Source organism: Triturus cristatus, chromosome 4_2 (assembly GCF_964204655.1).
Source record: "Triturus cristatus chromosome 4_2, aTriCri1.1, whole genome shotgun sequence".
Taxonomy (NCBI): Eukaryota; Metazoa; Chordata; class Amphibia; order Caudata; family Salamandridae; genus Triturus; species Triturus cristatus.
Genome location: NC_140586.1, coordinates 593,010,808 through 593,025,954, shown reverse-complemented (window position 1 = coordinate 593,025,954; position 15,147 = coordinate 593,010,808). Strand labels below are relative to the sequence as shown.

General features: G+C 48.2%; 1 protein-coding gene across 2 annotated transcripts in view; it reads left to right on the top strand.

Annotated features, from left to right (window-relative positions):
* Positions 1–15,147, top strand: part of RABGGTB (Rab geranylgeranyltransferase subunit beta) — a 231,668-nt gene that overhangs the window by 138,221 nt on the left and 78,300 nt on the right. The gene's annotated exons all lie outside the window — the stretch shown is intronic.

Below are 15,147 nucleotides of genomic sequence, written 5' to 3'. Positions count from 1 at the left end.
AGTGGTGACGGGGGTTTTTTTTTTTTTCTTTTTTTTTCCCCTGTCCAATGATTTCATTGCCCTTCCTGCCTTGCTATTGCCTCTCCGGCCTAGCAATTGGGTCCCTAATGTATATCGGCGCTGGCCAGTGTTTGAGAAGGAGATACACCGGTAAGCTTGTTTGTTGATAAAGTTTACAAATCCAGTGCACTGAGGCGGTGTCACTCTTCTCTTCTCGCTCCAACGCCTGGGTGGCTTTAAATGGGCTGAATATGAGGACAAAAGAAAATATTTAAAAAAAAAAAAAAAAAAAAATGTATGTGGTGTTCGATGTAACAACCGGTTTAGAGACTATCCAGGGCATCGTACTAAAGTTCCCTGTTTCGCTATCACTAAGTTAAGTATTTCTTGAAAGTAGCGATCTCTATTACTATATTGTCGGACAAGATATAAAAGTTACCTATCTCGCTGACATTAAACGAGTGTTCTTAGTGAAATGCTGCGCGCTACAGAATAGCTGTTAAAATACCCGAGGTCATATAGTTTGCATAATTCAGGCCTATTAATTAAAACAAAAATGTGGTGTCTGCCAAACTCTACTTGAGTACAGCTAAAGAAAACCACTCCTGCCAAATGTAATCCCTTCCATTTATATTCTAGAATAGTTAGCAGGACATTTAACATTATCAAGGAGCCTCTATTTCATTCCATGCTTGATAATTATTTAAGTCTGTAATGTTTAACCAAGAGGGTATTCTTAAAATTGCATCTAATTCTTGGTTGGTGTTGTAAAAGCTGCTTACACACTCCTTGTGGCATTTTGCCAATATAAGAAAGACTCCATGGGTGTTCAGTGTAATAGATAACTTTCTTGGTGGCACATGGCAAAAACTGTCTTGCCATTGATGGTACAAGATTCTACTATACAAGTTGTGCTGCATGCTGAACGATTAGCAGAAAGAAAATTATCGAACACATTGTGTTAATGTGTTTATCTTTGTAGATACAAACCAGTTTATCTCTCAAATATTGGTCTTTTGGAAACGCAAACAATGAATTGTCAATATAGAAGTTACCACTGTTAAGCAAATTGATTTTTTTTTTTTTAGTAGAATCTTTTTAATCTTGGTGGATTCAGTGCCAAAGTTGGTATCATACACACAATACTTTAATCGTTGTTTGTTCTTTGGCACAAGTAGAGCATCCCATTCTACCATGGATCAGTCTATAAGAGTAGCCCCTCATGAGTACCTTGGTAGCCCAAATGATTCTCCACATTGATTGTATGGAGGGTTGTGGGGGAGCCCTTAAAGAAAAGACCACATGATCTCTAATGTTTTTGCCCTTCTTGAAGGAGTGCATCAACACTGTACATAACAGGCAACCCCCCCCCCCTTATTACCCTAAACCCATGTCCCATACATTCTAGATGTGCACCAGTCTGTATGCACATCATACAAGCTATGCAGGTAGCTCCTAGATCCACATGCACATAGTGCATGCAATTAGTTTGCTGACCTAGTAAGGTTGATAGATTAAAATGTGGATGGGTGCATACAAGATGGGTATATTGAATGAAAACAATCGGAACCATGTGCATTAACAGATCACTGACCTAATTGCCCAATATAACGCTATGTGAGTTGAGTGCCACGTACCACCCTAGACGAACATTAAAAATTAGACTTTTTTTGAACAACACGAGGAAGTTGTTTGTTGTGTGTGTTGATGAGTGTGATCAACCCCACCAAATAGGTGGCAGTATGAATGAAAATATGCCTACACGTTCAATCCATGAACACTATGTTTTGATTGGACAAATTAAGCCTCTTGCCTGAGTGCCACTGGTATGAATCATTTGAGGCCACCAAATTGCATGCTTTCCTGGTAAATCTTTTCTGAATACCAACACCAGACACCCACACATAGCGTGTTTCTCTTTGAGAGATAGCACTGTGAAGTTACACGGCAACAGCACGCCTTCACTGGCTTTACAGTACATTTGTTATAAAATGTACCTTTGTGTTTGTTCTTTCTTTTTTCAACAGGTAATTCCTCTTGAAACAGCGGCAAGTACTAGACTTGTTCTAACTATACCCTTATACTTTTACACATGCAAGTTGCATGTTCACGTTAACTCACGTCTTCGGGGCAAGTGACTTCTTCACGTCCCACCCTGACGAAAGTCCAGGACCACATTTAGGCCATTAGAAAGGGCTGAAACATGTTGGTGCTCTAGGATCATTGGACCATTACATCCTTTAGCCCTATACCGGTGTTTAACCTTCCCTCCCACTCCACAAATAAAGGATACTTTAGGAGTGGGTGAGGAATTTTATCTTTAAAGTTATACCCCATGCACCAAGTCTTCACAAGTGCTCCATGAAACATGGTTGAGCCCACCCTGACATTTAGGAGTTGGGATGAGCCAGATGATGAAGCATGACACTACTACAGTGATATTAAGAAAAGGGTGTCTTTCCCTTCCCACCCACAAGATTGGGTCGGCCAATAACAGGCGTACTGTTAAAAAAACAAACCTCCTTTCACCCCCCCCCCCCCCTTATTTTTTTGTTTCCTGCAGGAACCATTTTGGTTCCAGAAGGGATACTTTTTTGGTCTGTTGTGCATCAGTGGCTCACACATATCAATCACATCGGATATCATTCTAAAGTAGTTGTTGATGATCCGTCTTATATCATTGTTTTGTGTGCAATAGATAGTAACACAAATCATCCTGTCCATAGTGTCCCCCCTATGTTGTTTGGGTTCTAGTGGTGATTCTCTAGGGTTGAGCCAAGCCCTCTTATGGGCCTTCCTAAGTAACCTCTTCGGATACCCTCTCTGCCGGTATGTTCTGTAAATCCTCTGATTCTTGGAAATAGTCTGCTATACGTGAGCAGTTTCTGCATCGTTTAAGAAATTATCCGTAGGGTAAATTATCCCTCAAATTCTTTGGGTGATGACTCGTATAGCATATGAGTGTATTCCTTTCGCTACTTTTCTAAATATGGTGGTATACAGTTGCCCTTCCTCTGCTTTGATTGAAATATCTAGGAAGTCAATGCTGGTGGAACTGTATTGGATCGTAAACTTAATGTGTCTTGACCTTTCATTCAGCCAACCATGGAAGGCTCGGAGGTCAATCTCGTTCCCTATCCAGTTGAGGAGGACATCATCAATATAGCACTTCCAAAGGTATATATTATCGTAGTATAGATTGTCGTCCTTGGAAATTAAGCTGGTTTCATAATTATTCATATACAGTATGACTAGATTCGTCGTAAAGCTGGCACTCATGGCAACACCTTTAGTCTGCAGTAGGAAGTCTCCTTGGAAGAACTAAAAAAAAAATGATAAGGAAATTTCCAATCATTTCAAGATTAAGTTAGTGAGAACTTGAGCAGGTTGTGGTCTATTGTTCAGGACAGTCCTGATAACTTCCAAAGCAGGTCTGTGTGGAATGCTGATATATAAGGACATGATGTTCATGGTAACCAATAGTTGTTGTGTGGGGTTAAATGCAACTTTATTAACCCATCTAATGGTTTCCATTGTGTCTCTTAAGTAGGTTTTGGGGGCTTCAGCACAGGGTTTAAGAAAAAAGTTTACATATTTGCATCTGGGTTCCAATATGGGACCGCATCCCGAAACTATTGGGCGGCTCGGGGGCCGTGCCCGAGTCTATGGACCTCCGGGAGGGTATATATCGTGGGCAAACAAGTTTTTTTTGTTGTTGTTAAGGAAATCATATTCTGACTCCCTGAGATAACCCTCGTTAAAACCGATATCGGCATGGCCTTAATAAGTCTGCTGATCTCTTTAGTGGCATCTGAGACTAGCTTAGTTTAGCTGACTCCATCTGTAAGTTTTGTCAATCTCCACTTTGTAATCGGTGTTTTGGATAGCAATAGCACCACCCTTATCGGCCGATTTTGATAACAATGTCTCTATTATATTCAAAGATTTGAGTGCTTCACGTTGTGCTCTTGAAATGTTATAATTGACATTTCTTCTGAGCAACTAAGTTCATTATATCCCTTAAGACTACTTGTTCGTGGGGGCGTGGCCTGCAGCCAAAGAAAATGGCCGCACACTAAGTAAGCTGCGCTAGCAGACTGCAGCATATCGCCCCAAATCCGTCATAATCCGTATACTACTGGACACCCACCTGCAGGCAAGGCGAAGGGGCAGTGGCGAGCAGCGATCGTCCGGTCCAGGGCTGCCCAAGTACGTCCGACTGCGGAGGAGTGGAAACCACGCGGACGCTGACCGGGACGAGAAAATGGCGCCCGCCGCACTGAGGAGATCGGGGACTGCGGAGTGAACGGCTCTGTTGCGCTGCTGTGCCGGGTGGTGCGCGGCGGCTAGCCCAGAGGACTGCGAGGCGTGAGCACTCCCCATTGAAGATTGTGCTGGTTGGAGTGGCTGGGCCGCTTGGGCGGCGGGGGCGCCCAATGCCAGATTGCGCCTGAAGTACGGCGGATACGGCCCGCCGCCTGCGGCCCGGCCTGGTGAGTCGCGGGAAGGTGCCTGCGGGGGAACTCATGTGCGGAGCTGTGGCGGGCCTGCTGAGGACTGCTGCGGCGTGCCTGGAGAAGCACCCGTGTGCCCTAAGTGGTGGCGTGTCTGGCGGTGGCGGCCTTTGAGAAGACTGGAGACGCTGATTGGTCTACTTCACCGGGACTCCTGCCATGGGTCGCAATAAGCTATCGGCGCCGGCCCAGGCCAATCAAATTGATAAGTACACGGTGGCTATGGGCAGGGACGAGGGCCAGCAAGGCGCGTGCCAGCGCAGTGGAGTGGAGGATGACTCTCCGGAACCCTCGCTCCGGGACATCATGCTAGCGATTAAAGATATGCGTGGCACGATGGAGCCAAAGTTGGATTCAGTCACGGAGGAGGTCAACCTGCTTCGAGCGGATTTTCGCAAGATGTCGGAGAAGGTGGCGGCAGTGGAGAGTGGTATTGGGGGATTGCAGGCTAGAATGAAGAGAATGGAGGAACAGGTCGCTTCTCTCACCAGAAACCAAGCAAGCGTGATGGCCCCCCTGGAGGACCAGGAAGGGCATGCCCGACGCAATAACCTCCGGATTGTGGGGGTTCCGGAGTGATTGGAGGGCCTGTCAATGGACTGCTTCGTAGAGGACCTGATCCTAAACCACCTTAAGCCGAAACGCCTCTCTAACTTTTCAGTTGAAAGGGATCACCGCGCGCTGGGGGGAGGCCTAAGCCTGGGGCACCTCCGCGCACCATAATAGCCCGAATCCTGAATTACAGGGATCGTGACGCCATCCTGCAGGCATCGCGAGTGTCTGGGGACTTGTGGCTAGAGAATGCCACCATTCGCTTTTTCCCCGACTTCACGTTGCACGTCCAGCGCCTCTGCAGGTCCTTCGATGGGGTCAAAAAAGTCCTTCGCAAACTTGGGCTGAAGTACATGATGCTATTCCCGGCGCGCCTCAAGATTATGGATGGTGATAAGGCGTGCGTACTTTGACTCTCCGGCAGAGGCAAGCGACTGGATAGAAGGGTCGCACGCAGTGGGTCGTCAGGGTGGTCAGCGGAGATCGGCCTCTGGCCGCACCGGGCGGGAGGTCCGGGCACAGCATACGCCGCCACGAGAGCACGTAGAGGACAAACAGACTCCTTTGAAGTGACTAATGTGCTTTGGGGTGGCACGGGGGATGGATAGGAAGGAGAATGGGGGTGTGGGGTGTTGTCTGTGACTTGGTTCCCTCTCTGGGCACTGGGTGGGCGACTATGAGGCGGTATGCCTTGTGTGGGGCTGCAACCATAGACTGGCGGCTCAATTGCTCCGTCTGGGCCGGTGGATGGTCTTGTCATCTAGGGGTGGGAGGGGGGGGGCTGGTGGGGGTGCGGTGGGGTCCATTCTGTTATGGAGTCATTGGGGTGTGAACTCCGTCAATGCAGTATGACATTTTCTGCGGACTGTAGGCTCATGTTCCCTTGTTTTGTGTACACCGGGGTGATGGTGCGACAAGCACTCTGCTAGTTTTCAGGGTGGGTGGTTTGGGGCCCACTTAGCAGGGAGGCAGGGAGGGGGGTTTGGGTTGGGTGGGGACGGTTGGGGGGTTGTTTCTGGTTAGCTCATGGTGGCTCACACTTAAATGCATGGATGAGTTGTCGGCGGGGCAGATGTGGTAGGAGGACGATTTCGTTAACTCATGGGGCCTGGTACGGGACGGGGTGATCAATCAAAACTGCGAATCTGGACGTGGAATGTAAATGGGTTGGGCAGCAAGATTAAGAGAACACTGGTACTACAACATGTGAAGCGCCACTCCCCGGATGTGGTGCTCCTTCAGGAGACGCACCTTCGGGGTAATAGGTGCAAGGCCCTAGACCGCTTCGGCTATAAGTTGGTGGCTCATTCGGGGTTCACGTCGGGTTCCAGGGGGGTGGGGATCCTTGTTAGAGCCGCACTGCCCCTGATCATTAATAGGGTATGGACGGAGGACTCGGGGTGTAGGGTGTCAGTTGCAGGTAAATGGGAAGGGAGGCTCCTAGTTCTCTGTTCTTGTTATGTTCCGCCCGGCCTTCAGGCCCCGACATTTCAGAAGCTGGGGGCTCACCTGTTGGGCCTCCCTCAGGGCTTCCTCGTGCTCGTCAGTGACACCAACGCAGTCATGGACGCTGACTTTATTAGTTCAGGGGTGCGGGGTGGAAAGGGGTTTGGCGGCAGCGATGGGCCTTGGAGACGTTTGGCCCTCGGTTCATCCCTCCTACGGCAATACACGTTCTACTCGGCCAGACATGGGTCTTTCTCTAGTCATATTTTTGCTAGGGAGGACCATTTGGGTGAATTTGTGGACTCTTGCATTCTGGCCCGGGGAATCTCGGACCACTCCCCAGTGGAGGTGGTCCTCATTGGGGCAACAACCGTTAGGGCGACCTGTTCCAGGCTTGACCCATGGCGCCTTCGGGATGACCCCACGAGGGATAAGCTGCGGGAATGCTCTCGGCAGTACTTTGCTGACAATCAGGGTTCGGTAGATTCCCAGCTTACCGTGTGGGAAGCGTACAAAACGGTCCATAGGGGCCAGGCCCAGGCGCTGATTGGAGTCCAAAAGAAGGAGGAATCGCGGCGGATTCAGCAACTGGAATGGGAAATAGAGGAATTGGAGCGCAGGGCAGGCGGGACCCTTTCGATAGACCTGGCCCACTACCTGGCACTTAAGCAGCGGGAACTTGGGTCACTAGCCGAGGGCGAGGCACGGGCCTACTCCCTGGCCACGCAGCGCAGGATTTACGATGCAGGGGACAAGAGTATGAAATTGCTGGCATGGCTCGAGCGCCGAGATCGCAAGAGATCTTGGGTGGCGAGGGTGAGGATGTGTCCGGGTCTTTGGTGGACACGGTGTGGACATAGCGGAAGCATTTGCGTCCTACTATGAGGGGGTCTACTCACCGGTCTGCACCAGGTCGGAACGGGACTGTGAAGAGTTCTTGAGTGATTTTGCGCTCCCGACTCTCTCACAGGATCAAGCAAGCCGTCTGGATTCCGTCCTAACGGGGGCGGAACTCGGAGAAGCCCTTAACTCCCTGCAGGCAGGGAAGGCACCGGGGCCTAATGGGATCCCGGTGGAAATATTCAGGAGCCACGCTAGTGTGATTATTGACCCGCTGCGGAACATGTTCCTTGAGGCACGATAGGTGGGTAGACTCCCGCTGGATCAGTGAGAAGCCACGATAGTAGTCATACACAAGGCTGGGAAACCGGCAGACCTATGTTCATCATATCGGCCCATCTCGCTGTTCAACATGGAGGCCAAAGTATTGGCAAGGTCTTGGCGACGAGATTGTCGGTCTTGCCGGACCTTATCCATGTAGACCAGTCAGGTTTCATGCCCCATTGGAGCACCCGGCATAATCTGAGAAGGATGTATGGAGTCCTGTACATGACTGAGGCGGTTGGTGATACTCAAACGGCCCTGATGTCCCTAGATGCATCAATGGCCTTTGATAGTATCGAATGGCCCTACTTATTTATGGTCCTCCAGAAGCTGGGCTTTGGCGCGACCTTTTGTAGCTGGGTAAGGCTACTGTATGAGCAGCCGGTAGTGAGGGTGAACGGTGCGATGTCCCGAACGTTTCATCTGCGGAGGGGAACCAGACAGGGGTGTCCTTTGTCCCCGCTGCTTTTTGCTCTCGAGCCGTTGGTGCATTGGACCTGGCGGGACAGGTCTTTTTGGGGCTTGGCGCTCAATGACGATTGGGAAGGGCGTATATCCTTATACGCGGATGATATCGTCCTCTATATGGCCCACCCATATCACTCGATCGCTACACCTTTTTGAGTTGTTAGGGAGCTACTCTGGCTTCTCCATCAATTGGTCCCAGTCTCTCATTTATCCCCTCTCTGGCCTGCCACCAAGAATCCCGACGGGATGCTCGGCATCGATAGAAACTGAAGGATTCCGGTATTTGGGGATTTATGTCACCAGAGATAGCGCGGAATTCCTAGCTAAAAATATTGAACCGCATTTGGTGAGGCTTGCCTCTGATGTGGCCCATTGGCGGTCCCTGCCTCTCACCATTGCTGGGCGGGCTGCACTGTTAAAAATGCTGGCTTTGCCGCGGCTCCTATACGTCCTGCAGAATACGCCGTACCCAATCCCGAGTGGAGTGTTCAGGCGCATCTCTTGGTCGATCCGCACGCTACTGTGGGAGGGTTTCAGCCCGAGGATAGCTATGCGTAAACTCACACAAGGAGTGTACGATGGGGGGTTGGTCCTCCCGGATATTCAACCAATCTAATGGGCTTCCCAACTGCAGGTGGTAAATGATTGGGTGTATGCGCCGGGTTCAGAACCTGCCTATCGGGTTGACAGGTATGTTATGCCGGGAGGCTCCTGCGAGCCGCTCCTATACTCGCGCCGTTGGCGTGGAGCCCTGCCTTCGCATACAGGGGTGGTACTGCAGTGCTGGCGGGTGGCGAATCGTTTCCTGGGGTGGGCTGCTGCCCTGACCGGGAGGACCCCTCTGTGGGTGGGGGATTACTTGCCAGAGGTTAAGGGACTCGTGGGCTTTAAGGGCTGGAGGTTGATTGGAATAGAGTATCTAGGGGACGTATGGAAAGGAGAGGCCCCAGATCCTTTGAGTACCGCCAACGAGAATTCCGTATGCACGAGTCCCAGCGGTTTCATTATCTTCGCCTAATGCATGCCCTGCGGTCCCATGTGAGCCCAGACGCCTCTATCCCAGAGTATTCTCCCATGGAGGACAGGCTTTTGTTAGATCCCATCTTAGACAGGCCTACGGCTACTATTTATCGTCAACTCATAAACAATATGCCTGATCCGTTGGAGTCCCTGCGGGAGAGGTGGGAGGTAGACCTAGGTCGCCTCGAGAATGATGACTGGCAGGATGCTTTGCAAAGCCCGCGCGAGGTGGCCATTCGGGTAAGATTCCACCTCGTGCAGCTTAAAATCCTACATCGGGTGTACTACCTGCATACTCACCTTTTCGCATGGGTAGGAGCTTGTCCCCTTTATGCGCGCGGGGATGCCAGGGGGAGGGGTCATTCTATCATATCCTCTGGGAATTCCCGAACATAGTACCCTTTTGGACAAAGGTAGCTCGGACGATGTCGGACGTTGTGGGTTCGCAGGTCCCGGTGGAGCCCAAATGGCTTCTTCTCATGATTAAAGGTCCCACAGACTGGTCCAGATACCACGAAATTTGGCTTGCGTTGGCGGCCGGTGTAGCGAAATGTAACATTGCCAGTTGTTGGGGGGCGCAGGAGCCGCCGCAGTGGGATCAGTGGCTCAGGGACTTGGATTGGTGTCAGAGGGCGAAAGAAACCATATATACGGCCAGGGGTTGTGCAAAAAAGTGGCAAAGGGTGTGGGGTCCATGGAAGATGTTTCGGGGTGTTCGGGGGGGGGGGGCGGGAGGGGGTCCATCATGAGCATGTCCTTGGTTTATTATGCAGACTTGTATGGGTACCATGCACGGAAATTAGTCACTATGCATTGTAACGCTGGCTGTATTTTGTTGGTGACTGTGAGCAAAGTTAATAAAGAGTTATAAAAAAAAAAGACTACTTGTTCGTATGTAATTGTCTTATGGGACATGGAGTGAGCTGGGGGTGTGGAACTTAATGGACCTCTCAAACCTGTGTTCCAAGGAGCTGGACGTATGGGTACTTTATTAAATTAATAGCGTAATCGTATTTTACGAAAAAAATTATGGAATTCCATTTTGAGATTGAATGAATTGGTTAGGGTGGTAGGAACAAAAGGTAGTCCTTTACGGAGTACCTGTTGTTTATTGTGGGAAAGTTCATAGTCAGACAGATTTATGATCGGGTTAGTTTTGTTGACACCTACCATCTATAGTGTTGCCTCAGTGTCTGTATGTCCCTGTGGCTCTCTTGTTGAAACCAAACCTGTTTCTGACCCCTGTTCCTGCCCCCTCGCCAGCCCTGTCCTCTCTGTTTACCTTGATTCCATGAGACACCACCTCCCCTGGGACGCCGCCACACTCCATCCCATAAAAAAAGGGTCCTCGGGCTGTTCTATATATCTGAGGATATCCAGAGGTTGACAAAGCACAGCAGATCAGAGCTTCTGTGAACCACATAGTGCATGTTTACCATTATTCTCACTCACTGAACCCTTGCAGTATTGTCTCTGTTGTATGGTATCACAACCTTACGGGCCAGGTCCTGAGAGTCCATGTTCCCCACAACTGTAAAGCAAAATAAGTTACGCAGTTAACATGGGTCTGGGTGCCTGGTATTCCACACAGCAAGGTGGCCTGATCATTAACTCCAGCTAATCCCAATTATTGACTACTGGGCCAAGCCACTGATGTGTTATGTTTTTGATCAAACTGTTCATATTCCTTTTTAATTAGCACCTGTAGGTAAGTGTGTTCCTAAAGCTATGTGCATGACACCTCCTTTGATGCAGCTTTTCCCTCCCAGTCACCACATAAACAAACCCAGTTTCCCAGTTCCAAGCTGGATACCTAATCCAGTCTAGGATTTTTCTTCTGTTTTCTGGTACTTGTAATCCTGTGTATTACATAATGAATGCAGGACTGTTATCAAAAAATGAGTAATTTATTTGGCTAGCAGGTATTTCTACCAACATAATAATTTGAGGCTAAAACATAGTTCTGAAAAAACCTCCTAATAGCTGGAGCACAATAAATAGACAATTCCCTAGAGGAATGGGTGTTAAGTTCAAGCAGTAGCCAACATTTTAAATTCAAGAAACAAACAACAACATTTTTCCTAAACGGATGTAGGAAAACATAGAACAATGTAATAAATATAGCAAAGACTGACACTAAGTGCTCTCCTTTGTGTTAAACAGTTGAATAGCCTTTTAAAAAAAAATTGTGGCTTGTAGACCAGAAGGGCATGAATCTGTACTTGTCCAGGGCTGTTATTTCATCTATAACCTGCAGGAGGCAACTTGCCAGGACTTGCGCAAATACCTTGACCTCCATATTAAGCAACGTAATGGGTCTGTGCGAGGAGCACTGTTCCACCGCTTACCCCATTTTTGGTTAAGGACTATTGTGGCTTTTAGGTCCCTAGGGAGACATCCTTCGTCCCTTGCCTCATGCAACATGGCAGGAGTGGTCCAATCAGATTTCGCCTTAGGCTTATAAAGTATTCTGGAGGACAACCATTTGGGACAGGGGTCTTCCTGCTTTTGAGCTGCTGGATCACCTTCCAGAGTTCTTTCTTCCCTAGCCCTGTGGTGCAACAACTCCCTATCTTCCCTAGAGATAAGTTGGGCGAGTGTATATTTACAAAACTCACGAGCTCCTTCGTGGCTTTTGCTGCCCAGGTTTTATATAGGTACGCCAGGTTTAACTCAAATGTTTGGGCCACTTCAGCTTCTCCACTGGCCAGTACCTCTTCTCAGATTTCTACTCTGAGTCCACCTTTTTCCCTCTTGTTTTGTCAGCCATATGAGCAGTTTCCCCGCCCTATTCCCTTACCTCATATATTTTGTTGTTTTGTTCAGTAGTGTGCCTTTGTATCTCCCTCAACTAGCTGTTTGTGCTCATCCCTGGAAAGGTAAGTCTGATGGGTGTGTTCAAGGGTTGCTCTCTATGCCTTCGGCCTCTCATCTGTACAATCTTTCCTCTAATGCCACCATTTTCTTGATCCTGTCTGTCATTTTTCCTATTGTGTGAGATCATTTGCCCCCTCAAGTCAGTTTTATATTGTTTCCAGATTACTGGTCTATATGACAGTCAGTGTTGTCTTTAAATTACTTCTCCGTGTTATTGGTCAGGGGTTTCCTTGTGTTCCGTGCTGTGAGTTCCCAGGGATTCCGTCTCCACTCTATCCGTGCCTGGGGAGCAAGTGAAGTAAGCATTGAACATATCAGTTGTCTGATATTCCCCTGGCTATGTATTGTGTGTACATGAATCTATAACCCTGTGCCTCTGGGACTAGGAAATTGCCCAATCTGTACATGGAGCCGAAGTAGCCCAACACATGAGTATTGCCTTCCATCAGGACTCTTGACTCGCCAGAGATCCATTCAGCCAAGTGCAGAGGTGAAGTTTTGACGACGTCTGTGCTCCCTCCTCCCGCATGTCTACCCCTGATAATCCTGTCTGTCTCTTCTCTCAATGTTATATTGAAGTAGCCCCCTAATTTCCACAGCATCGTGGTTCGTAGTGCAGGGTGCAAGTACCAGGAGACTCCTGTGAGTTTCTCTCCATTCCAGTCAACTGTCATCTCAATCCTCCTAGGTTTACCCAAGTCTACGTAACTGTCAACAGTGTGATCTACGCATTGAAATACGGACTCCATGAGAGCCAGAGGTGAGACCAGAGTAGACCATGACCTAGTATCTTCCCCCTCCCCAGAAGACCACAGTGATTCCCCACTAAATGTGTCTTCTGAAACAGGGCATGATCGAGATTGTCGGTGCAGGAACTGCGTAACCACCCATCTCTTCAGTCTGTTACCCAGCCAATTCACATTCCATGAGAGAATGGAAATACTGTTCCCTTAAGGTCAGGTTGGTCTTGCGTGATGGTTGTTTTAGTTAACTGTGTTGCTTGGACCCGTTTTCTACCCCCCCACCCACCCAATTGTGTGTTCTCCGTCATGTCAGACAACTCCCTTTTCAACCTTTCTTCCCCTCACTACTTGCCCAAGCTGGGAGTTTTGAATTACTTTCCTCCCCAATGCCTGAGGTGCCGGTCACCCACCTCATAATAACGTCAAATCTGTTTGTCCCCACCTCAATGTCTCTAAATGATGAGAATGCAACATGTGATTACTGCCTCTGACAGCACTGGTTGCATTTTACTGTGAGAGTATGCTCCAAGGGCAGCTCTGCAAGTTGCATCCCTGGACGTGGGCGGGAGGGAGGACGTGTAAGATATTGGCCCTGGTAGTTTTCTCTGCAGTCACTGCCTTTGTGGGCGGTGTTGCATCTCAACTGGATTCCATCAGTGCCCATCACTTCGTCTGTTTTCCATTCCACCTGCCAATCCTACACCTCGTCCGGAGAGCAGAAAAACATGATTTCCTTTGTGCTACAACTTTACGTTTTGGCGGGAAAGATAATCGTGTATTGCAGACTGTATTTGTGGAATTCCATTTTCACCTTATTGAAGGATCATCGCTTGGCCTGTACTTCCTGGGTGTATTTCGGAAAGATTATAATAGGCCCTACAAACTGGCCGTTTGTTGGATTGTGTCCCTTTTACCCTTCATAAGTATTCATTTAGATTGATAGTTAAAATAGGAACCTGATAGTCCACCTGGACAATACGCTATGTGTCATTGGCATAAGGGATAGGAAAGCATCCTGTCTCAAAGCAAATACTTGCATTTGTTTTACTAAGTACGAGGAGAACCACAATTAAGTTTGCCAGATAAATCTTTCTGTGACAATGGTCATGAGGATGGAGAATTTGGCTGACAGATCCAACAGGGTCAAGGTGGCAGTCGGCCTTATGTGGTATTAATCGTAACTCTTCAAGAGCAAGTGCTAGGGCCATTTCAGTATCGCAGCCGGATCAAACCCCTAATTGTCTTTTGTTGAGGCAATCTGTTTATGCTGAAGTGCTGTAATGCTAACACTTGTTTTGCTACTTTGCGCTTAGTCAACTTGCCAAGTGCCGGTAGCAGAGTGATGAGTATGTAGTTTTCTGTCACAGATGCATCCAAATTGTCTTCAAAAGTGGAGTGACATCTTCTGCTTCAGGCTCTGGCTGAACCATGCTGGAGGTTAGAGAAATATTGACTACATTTTCAAGGGGCATAGAAAGTATTGAGCATAGAGGAGTGGGGAAAGAAAGTTGACTGGCCATGGCTCACTTGGGGAACCTGATTTTTCCAAGATTGAGCCCAATTTCCTCTATAGTAGTGGTGCGAGAACCAATGATTGCTGGAGACGGAAGTACCATGATCTTGAGGAACAGCTCAAATGAAAATGGTAATTTTTTTATATTGGCATAGATTTTAAAAACAAATATGTTTATAAGATTTTAAAAAACGAACTAATTCTCTGCAAAGTTCCATAGACTTGAAGAAGGGGGAAGAAATACAGTGGGGCTTTATGAAAAACTGCTGCCATCTGGAGCATTTCAACTTGGCTGTCTTAACTGGCTGTGACAGCTGTGCTCTTCTCTCCTCTCTGCTTCTCTCCTCTCCTGGTGTAACTCTGCTAGTTTTTGCCCTACTGTTCCTACTTGCTCCGTGATGGGAGAGATGACCCCCGTCTTAGTAAAGACCCTATACCCCATAACTTCTGCTGCTTATGAGGGCACTGCTGCCGCCACCTGCATTCACTGCAGGATTTACCCTAACACATTCTTACTGAGCACCATGTGTGGCAGATACGTGAGATTCACTCTGTAAGAAATGCGGCTTCACCAGCATATATGTGGTGCTTCTGAAATGTGCATAATGCTGGATGGGTCTGCAGTGCATATATCAGGCTGCAAAGAGGTGACCCACTTTGCTGAAGTAGCAAGATGTAATGCATGTCAGTTTCTGCCAAGGGGTTGAGCTCCATGCTCAAACCATTTCATCGGCTTTGTGGCGTTGCACATCACTACACCAGAATGTCAAGAAGGTTGTAAGATTGTAATATGTGGCCGTGACCTTCACTAAATTAATATTCGTTGAAGTGATTGAACAGGAAAGAGAGA